This window comes from Ziziphus jujuba, chromosome 6 (assembly GCF_031755915.1).
Source record: "Ziziphus jujuba cultivar Dongzao chromosome 6, ASM3175591v1".
Taxonomy (NCBI): domain Eukaryota; kingdom Viridiplantae; phylum Streptophyta; class Magnoliopsida; order Rosales; family Rhamnaceae; genus Ziziphus; species Ziziphus jujuba.
Window position 1 is genome coordinate 11,926,255 of NC_083384.1, and position 9,342 is coordinate 11,935,596.

At 33.2% G+C, this 9,342-nt stretch overlaps 1 pseudogene; it reads left to right on the plus strand.

Annotated features, from left to right (window-relative positions):
* The first annotated feature begins 6,212 nt into the window (after positions 1-6,212).
* LOC107430699 (glycerol-3-phosphate 2-O-acyltransferase 6-like) lies at positions 6,213-9,342 on the plus strand (annotated as a pseudogene).

The window sequence follows — 9,342 nt, forward strand, 5'->3', positions numbered from 1 at the left end:
CGAAACAGGGGAGAAATTTATTTCCAAAAATTATGCATAATGTTACCATATTTACTGCGGTCTGCATCCTTTTATGAGTAGCGGCCGGATCTTGTAGACTCCGTTGATGAGTTTACATGTGAATTGGACCAAAATACCCCTCAGCAAAGTAACGGGTAAAACCCCTTAATATGTACATGTTTGTTGAATAAATATTAACTATTGAATATGGTTCTAATAATACTAATATATGTTATAATAATTATTTTTTTGTAGTGGTGACTGTGGCATGTTTACACTCAAGACCATCGAATTTTTACATGCTAGATTACCAGTGACATTCACACAAGATAACATGGAGTTCTTTAGGAAGAAGTATGCATATGAGGCTTACAACAAAGAACTAAGCATATGAGCTGAGTAGTGATGCATTTTTCTTTCCTTTTGTCATGTTTATAGATGCATATTCTCTATTATATTTAACTTTTAATTGTAAATATAATGGTGGTTTATAATGTTCATTTAACAAAGATAACAATGTGGTATTGATGTAAGGATAAGTAATTAACCTTATAGGAAATGTGCCATGTTTATTTATTAGAATTCCGTTATGCACAAACGCCTTACGAGCTCAATTGCAAATTTTAAAAAATTTTCCGCTTGTCGAAAAATATTTCCTATAGGCGGAAAAATTTTCCTCCTGGAGGAAAAATTTTCCTCCAGTCGGAAATCCCATATGGAGATAAATTGAAGCCTCTAGATAAATTTTCGCCAGGTGGAAAATGTTTCCTCCAAGTGTAAATAGTTTTCTTCCTGTTGGAAAAAATTTGCTCCAAGCGGAAATCGTTCAATAATTTTTACTCCTATCAGAAACTAATTTCCTTCACTTGGAAAATCAATTTCTAATAGATTATATAAGTTAATAATGGGGTAAAAAAAAAATGGGAGTGGAGACAAATATTATATAAGATGAAGATGGAATTAACAAAAAATGTAGTGACATTTAAAATCAATAACCATTTTAAATAAAAGAAAAAATGATATATGTTTGTTTTTCTTTTCAAAATCATTTGGACATTTTATAAAATGATATGTAAACTAAAGATTGAAAATCAATTCCAAAAAGCCTCTTTTCATTTGGGATTAAATTCAAAAAAAAAAAAAGATTGCTAATAAATCTTCCACCGTGGAGTAGAAAATATTATATCCAATATATGAAATAATTATCAAAACATATTAAACCATAACACTAAATTAAAAATTTCTAATTCGAAGCATAAGACAATGGATTCGTACATCTCTGGCTATAATGTCCAACACCACCGCATCGGCTACATCTACGTCCAATAACATCTTCACCTTCGGATGGTATGCGTTGCATCCTCGGCCTACCGGCTCGCCTACGTGTCCATCTTGATGGAAGAACAATGCGACTTGCCACGTCATCCGGGACATGCCACTGTTTTTCATCTAACAAAGGGTAAATGGACTCAGCATAAGCTGCACAATATGCATCCGCGGTGTAGTAATGAGAACACATGCCATAAGGAGCAATTTTACAGTCTCTGCAAGCGGCAATACAATGATCACAAGGATATTGATCAAGATCGAAGACTTTGCATGAGCATGTTTTTGATTGGAGATTAACTGTACCCCTCAAACTCCCACCTTCCACAAGAAATTCATGCATATTAATGGCTTTCACACGTAGTCCGATGGACTCCAAATTTCGTAGTTTGTGTTGCTCTTCCATATGTTCAATCACAGGCTTTGTCAATTTTGCACCTGCAATACGTCGCTCATAAAACTACCTTTGCAGTAAATCCCGCATGTGCTCTATTAATGCTACTATTGGCATCTCTCTAGCATCTAGCAAAATGCTATTCAAGCTTTCTGCAATATTGGTGGTCATGATAGTGTACCTTCTACATGGATAAAGAGAACGTGCCTACCTTGTAGGGTCACATGATCGAATGTACTGGGCAGCCCTACTGTTTTTTGCCTCAATTTGCCCCATATAAAACTCAAAATCTTCAACCAAATATGCACTAGCTGCCAACATGAAACATTGTATTATTGATTCATCTTTCGCATGTCCATTTGCTTTAATATTTCTGCTTATATGGTACGTGCACAACGCATGGTATGCATTGGGAAAAACTTTGCGTAATGCCCTTTCAATAGAGGGGTGTCTATCACTCACAAACACCAAATCCGGAAAATCTCAGATGGCATCCTTGAGGTTTTGGAAAAATCATGTATATGCTTGCTCGTTCTCTCCATCTCCAATGCCGAAAGCCAAAGGATATATTTGCTTATTGCCATCCATGCCCGATGTAATATACATGTACCCTTTGTATTTCCCTTTCAATGTAGTTGCATCAACAGCCAACACGGGTCTTATGTGGGATTTAAATCCCCTAGTGCTTGCTCCAATTGCCATAAAGAAATATACAAAATTGTTATTATCGTCTGTTTTGATACGTGTAACAGTCCCAGGGTTCTTCGACACTAACTCATAACAGTAGGCAGGTAACTTAGCAAAATTCTCCTCTAGAGATCCCCTAACACTGTTAGGTGCATACTCTTTACCTCTCCATGCTTTGTTGTAGCTTATATTCACCCCATATTTCTGCAAAAAATCATGTTGAATTTCTTTGGGTTTGTAAACAAGTGCAATACCTTCATATTTATATTTGATACGTTGCCCGATAACCCGGCTACTGGCCTGCTTATGTTGTCGATGACGATATCTAACGAGCAACTGTGTACATTATCGAAAATTCTCACAATAAATATTTCTCCATTTTTAAATGTGGTTGCACGTAGTCGCCATTTACAAGTATTTTCCATGCATACAACCTCATACCGTTGCGTAGTTGACCGTGTCACCTTGAACTCCTTATTTTCTCGCATGCAATAGATACTCAGTTTATTCTGTAAGCCACGTTTGTTGCGAAATAATTGTCCAACTACTATGCTCTCACAACCAGTTAACTTTGACGAAAATATGGCCATAGAACCACTTCTGTTGCTCGATGATATGTGGTCACTTGTAGCACGATGAACCCTAACATCATCAACTCCTTCATTGTTCATTTCAGGATGCATATCATTATCATTGTCTGGCAACTCATGATCAAAATCTACATCATTATGATCAACATCATCCCCTGCTGCATTGTAATTCTCATCATGATCAATATTATTCAACTGCTCATACTCCTCATCGTTAGGAAACCGTTCAGCATAGTCACCTTCCACATCAACTCCTTCGTGGATGGTGAATGATGCCCAGGCCCCACGAACATCAACTTGATCTCTAAACTGAGTTTCTTGAACCATAATTTCCTGAGATGTAGCCTGAATAGGTTCAGTACCGGAAGCTTGTGGTAGACGAACGCCAATTGGAGGACAAGAAAAAGAATGAAGATTACTCCCACTATCCGAAGTAAATGCTGTTTGATGAACATTTCTACATATATGTTCAAGTTTTGAAATTACCTCAACATACAATGGAGGCCGCATCATTGTCATCCCTCCATTCCTTACTTCTTGAAGAAAGCATTTCACATCCCTATCACATCGTATTTCTGTAGGATCCAACTTTTCTGCACATCGTCCATATATCCATTTTAGCTTTAGCAAATATTCATTTCGATCTATCTCAATAGAATTGAAAATCTCATCCTCTAACTCTGATTTTGTGCATCTCTTGCCGACAGAAACCATTATATTTTTACCATTTCAATATTCCCAATTACCACCATAATTTTGTACCAATGTTCCATTGTATAAAACCGCAATTATAATGTCATCATCTTCCATTTTACTACAAAATTAAATGAATAACGTTAAACTAAATCAATAAATATATAAAATTTTGAATAATACTAAACAAACATATTAACTGTATTAAAAAAGTTGATTCTGTTTTTTTTTTTTTCCGCCAAATATAGCTTTTTCCTACTAGCGGAAAATTGGCGGAAAATTAGCGGAAAATTGGTGAAAAATTGGCAGAAATTTTGCGAAAACTGACAAACTGGAGGAAATTGGAGGTAGTTCATCAATTTCGCCAAATTTTCTCCGTTTTTACTGTTTTAGCAATTTTTCAGTTTTACACAAAATTTTCCCCATTTTCAAACCATATGCCACCTAAGTATCTTTAAAATCACATATAACAGCTCATAAATTAATTTCTTGCATACCCATATTAAATAAAAAGCTTAAAAAACCCTAAACTAACAAAAAATACAAGAAAAAAGAGAAAGAGAAAAAACAAAAAAAACGCATATTTCCTTACTTTCATCTAATAAGAAAAAAGATAAAATTTTTACCTGAATTTAGTTTGAGATATGAGAAAATACAAAAAAATGAGAGTGAGAGGAGATGAGATGCAAAGAGTGACCTTAGAGAAACCCCACGAACGGCTGTGTAGAGGAAGAAGGAAAGGGTAAAAAAAAAAAAAAAAAAAACCTTTTGCGTAATTTTTAATTTTATCAAGGGTATTTTTGTCCCAAGGTGGTTATTTTAAAAAAAAAATTTGCTATTTTTCTAAAATGGAGTTGTAAGGTGGTTATTTTTCGAAATAATCCTTTGTAAAGTGGTTAGTTTTCAATAAAACCCCAAGTATATCTCGGCTAGGCCTATCCACCATCTTCCAAGATGGGCTTTGTGCATTTAGGCCCAAGAGTACATAAAAAAAAAAATTATAGATATATATATATATGTATATATTTACCTTTTCAAGTTTGTGGAAATAGAGTTATTGATGATATTAATATCTGAATTTTTCATACGTGTTTAGAATTTGAAGTGCTCTCATTGCATCTAAAATTTAAAGTTTTTTTTTTCTTATCCATTTTAGCGTATTCAATTACAACTAAAGTTTCACAAACGGATAAAAAAAAAAAAAAAAAAAAGAAAGAAATATATACAAATTAAAATTAACAGGCTAGTGGCACCAAATAATGACATTTTAGCAACAATTATATATATATATATATATATATATATATATATATATATATATATATATATTGTTATGAAAAAAATAGAGTTTCTAGGTGAGATTCATCAGCCTAGGAACTACTTAGATCATCATATCATTATTAACCCTTCAACTTTGAAGGATAAATCCAAGTATATCTAGTATGATCATCAACAAAATGGATATAATATTTATAGCCATCTCTGGACAAAGTAGGTGCTGAACCACACAGACCAGTATGCACCAAATCAAGTATTCCATGGATAGTATTAGAAGATGAAGGAAAGGATTCTCTCTTTATTAGAAGAAGATTTATTACAAAGAGTCAACACTTTCTATAGTCCAATATCAAGATTGTCATCAATATTCTTATTACTATTGACAGCAAGAGCGTTACATTGAACATCAAATATATGATTTTTTGACCATGGCATTTCCAATTTGTATAGTCCAACATCAAAAAATCCTTTAAGAACAACCATTCCCAGCTACTTATCCTTAAGCAAGCAGTAGTTATGAAATTCCACCACAATATTGTTAACAAATCAACGCTGAGATACTAATTAAATTCTTAGCAATTGTAGGAACAATGAGAATATCTTTGAGAAGTATTGAATAACCAGATTGACAAGTAATTATAGTATTACCAATGCCAACAATGTTAATAACTTGACCATTTCCTTGTAGTAATTTGTTCTTACCATTATAATTAAAGTGTTGGAGTAAACCAGTGCTTGTAGCTACCACATGATTTGTAACCCCACCTTCAAGATACCAATTTAGGTCTCCAACCAAGAAAGGAGTGATAAAAAGAGCTAAATGATTCTGAGAAGATTTATTATCTTTTGGTGGTCCCATCTATGAGGGTGAAACAACTTGTGAAACTGGTTCTAAATTAGGATTCCACTGTGGCATAGTAGGAATGAAAGTCTGACCAATTGACGGTACAAAACCACGTAACATAAAGTTTGAATTTCTCATTTAATGCCCAAACTGCTTGTTAAATGATGTACCATATTGAAAAAGTGATGGTGAACCATAACCTAAAAAGTAAAGCAAATTTCTCATAGCAAATGGTGGTACTGTGGAACCTAGCACAGAATGAGGTGATTCGCTATGCTTAAAATAGCAAACAGGAGCAGTATGTCCCATTCGTTTGCAAATTTGACTTTGAAGCCTTCCACTTTTGTATTTATTTTTGTTTTTAGACTTTGAAGCAACAAAGTCATTTGAAGCAACAGAAATGTTTGTTGCAATTACAGAGGAAGAGGAGTTAACTGGTAACAAATTATACTATCATTCAGAGGGTTTTTGTCCACTAAAGAGTGCTATTGTGTGGCATTAAACATAGAGGTAGAATTAGAAACAGGACTTGAGGGTAAATTAAAAGTTTCGCTATGTAACAAATATGGCTCAAATAAATTCACAGTAGAGAGCTTGCAAGATTCGATACAAAATCCATCACACTAGCACAATTATGAACTTTAAGACGACTTTCATAGTAAAGAAGATGTTGTTTTACCTCCTCTAGACTTGGGGGTGTTGAACGTGTTCGCAAATTGACTATTAGCATTTCATACTTTAATCCAATGACCTCCTAAGATGTAAGAAACAAGATCTTCTTCTAGAACAAAACCTCCTCTAGCTGCCATTTGATCAGCTATAGACTTCATCTTTATGAAATATGAAGCATATTGTCTGATCCCTTTTTCATATTCTGCAACTGAATATGCATCTACTGCAAGTTCATCTTTGATTTAGAAGCAAAATTCGGTTCAAGAACTCGCCAAATTTGATGAGAAGTTTTCAAACCTATCACCAATCCAGTAATAGAAGGCAAAATTGCTGCTACAATCCATCCTTGAAGCAACTAATACTGTAAAATCCAGAGCTTTTGTTCTAAAGAGTAACGACTAAGAATCTCTTTGTCAATTTTGCACTCAAGGGCACCAATTTCTTGCATAAACGGTCATTCATCTTTGAGTACAAATTTATCCAGCTTATGGCCTTTAAGAATCGGCAAGACTTGAAGCTTCCAGATTAGAAAATTACCAGCATCAAAATTAAGTACTGTGCTGGGTAACAGTGAAGTAGCAATTAGGTGCTCACGCACAAGATAAACCTCTGATGTACTAAGAGAATTTGTGTTGAAATTTACAGTACTAGTAGATGGTAGAGGATGTGGAACTTGATCTGCCACTGTTGAAGATATCTTGGCTCTGATATCAAATTAAGAAAAAGAAAGTTGAAAGTGATCAATGTTATTTCTTATTATTGTTTGTCTTCCAAGAAAATTCTCAGAGACTATAAAAAGACAAATAAACAATAGCTAAGCTCCTATGCATATTGAGGTTTGCTCACAGAAACACAAAGAATACTAGACCAATCAAAATAAGATAGTTAACCAACCAATTAACAAACACTGTAAACTAACTAACTTAGTTGAAACAAAAACATGATGACATGGAGGCTAAATAGAAACTAGCTGATGTGGAGGCTGAGCTAGAAATATAAACTCCAATAATAAGGATGGAGATTTATTGTCTCCAATTTTTTTACTATCAATTATAGAACCTTACATGTATCTTAAAAACTATTATGTTTTTTAACTTAGGTTTACTTTTTTTTTCTTTTTTTAAAATTTATTTGTAAGTTTTTTAAGTGATGGTGTATTATATCATTACAACAAAGACAAGAAAAAGGAGATAAAAGATCCAAACCCCCCTTATCTTAAAATAAACATTAACTTATTATTATATATCATTTTATAATGACTAGGCTAGGGCTTACCAAATTCACAAAAAAATTTAAAAAAAAATAAAATCTAGGGGTATCAAAAAGTCTACCAAAATGATGTGGTAATGTAACATTTTATTATTTTATTGGTTGATTAATAATGTAAACTAATACTAGAGATACCAAAAAGTTTTCAAGTTGATTACCAAGTGCATATACTTTGTTATTTTATTGGTTAAAATGTTAATATAACTTAGTTGTTGATAAGTAAACTTTTGAAGAGATAAATGTAATTAAATATAAATTAACTAAAGAGTAATATATGTACATTTGATATACATCTTGGTAGATTAATTATTGGGTACCTTTAGCACTAATAACTTTTAAATATAGGGAATTCAATAAATTACAAATAATCACTTAATAAACATTTTGGTAAAGTTTTTAGTAATAATTCTAGCATTATTCTTTTATAATATATATTGAAAAACTAAAATGATAGATATAACAAATTCATAAACTAAACTTTTCAGAAGCCAATTTTATCAAAATGGTATAGTTTTCAAATTTTGGGGGGCTTGTTAAATAATGTAAGTTTCTCAAACCTGATGAAATTTACACTTAAAATATAAGCAAATTATGTGAATATGAGGAAGAATTTGCTCAAAAAGTCTAAGAAATTTTCGTTCATATTTGTTGCAAGAAGGCTATATATATATATATATATACAGTACGAAGATTGAAGTCTAAGCCACTATCAAGAAACAAACTTCTAAGCTGAGTCATGTTTCACAATGGTCGTTTTGTTCAAAGACCAACCCCATTTCTTTCCCTCTTGACTTTCATATGGTTGCCAATTGGTGCTATCCTATCCATTCTCAGAGTTGTTCTTAATATCCCATTTCCTCAAAGAATTTCATGGCACATCTGCAAGCTTCTTGGAATTAATATTATCACCAAAGGTAGTCCTCGACCACCTCCAACCAAAGGACGATGAAAAGGAGCCCTCTATATCTGCAATCACCATACAGTTTTAAACGCTATTATCGTAGCTGTTGCACTGGAAAGCAAACTTAGTTGTGTTGCTTACGGTGCAAGCAATTCTCTCGAATGATTTCATCGATTAAGATGGTTTCACTTCGAGGCAGAGAGACAAAGATGTGGCTATTATGAAATGTTTGCTTAAAAAAGGAGATTTATTGATTTTTCCCAAAGGAACTACTTGCAGAGAGGGACTTCTTTTGAAATTCAGTGCTCTTTTTACTGAGCTTAGTGATAAAATAGTACCGGTTGCTATTAATATTAAACCAAGCTTTTTCTATGGAGTTTCTGTGAGAAGGTTGAAGCTTTTTGACCCTTTTTTTATGCTCATGAATCCATTTTCGACTTTCGAGATCACCTTCTTTAATAAGCTTCCAAAAGAGCTTACTTATAGTGGAGGTAAATCAACCATTGAAGTTACAAATTATGTTTAAAGGGTTTTGGTTAAGACCCTTGCGTTTGAATGCACAAAGTTGACTAGGAAGGACAAGTATATTTTTCTTGCTGGAACGGTTGGTCCGATTAAGTCCAAGGATGGAAAAGGCTTAAAGAATTCAGGTCTATTTCCTATTGGCCGTTTTGAATGTGGGAATTAA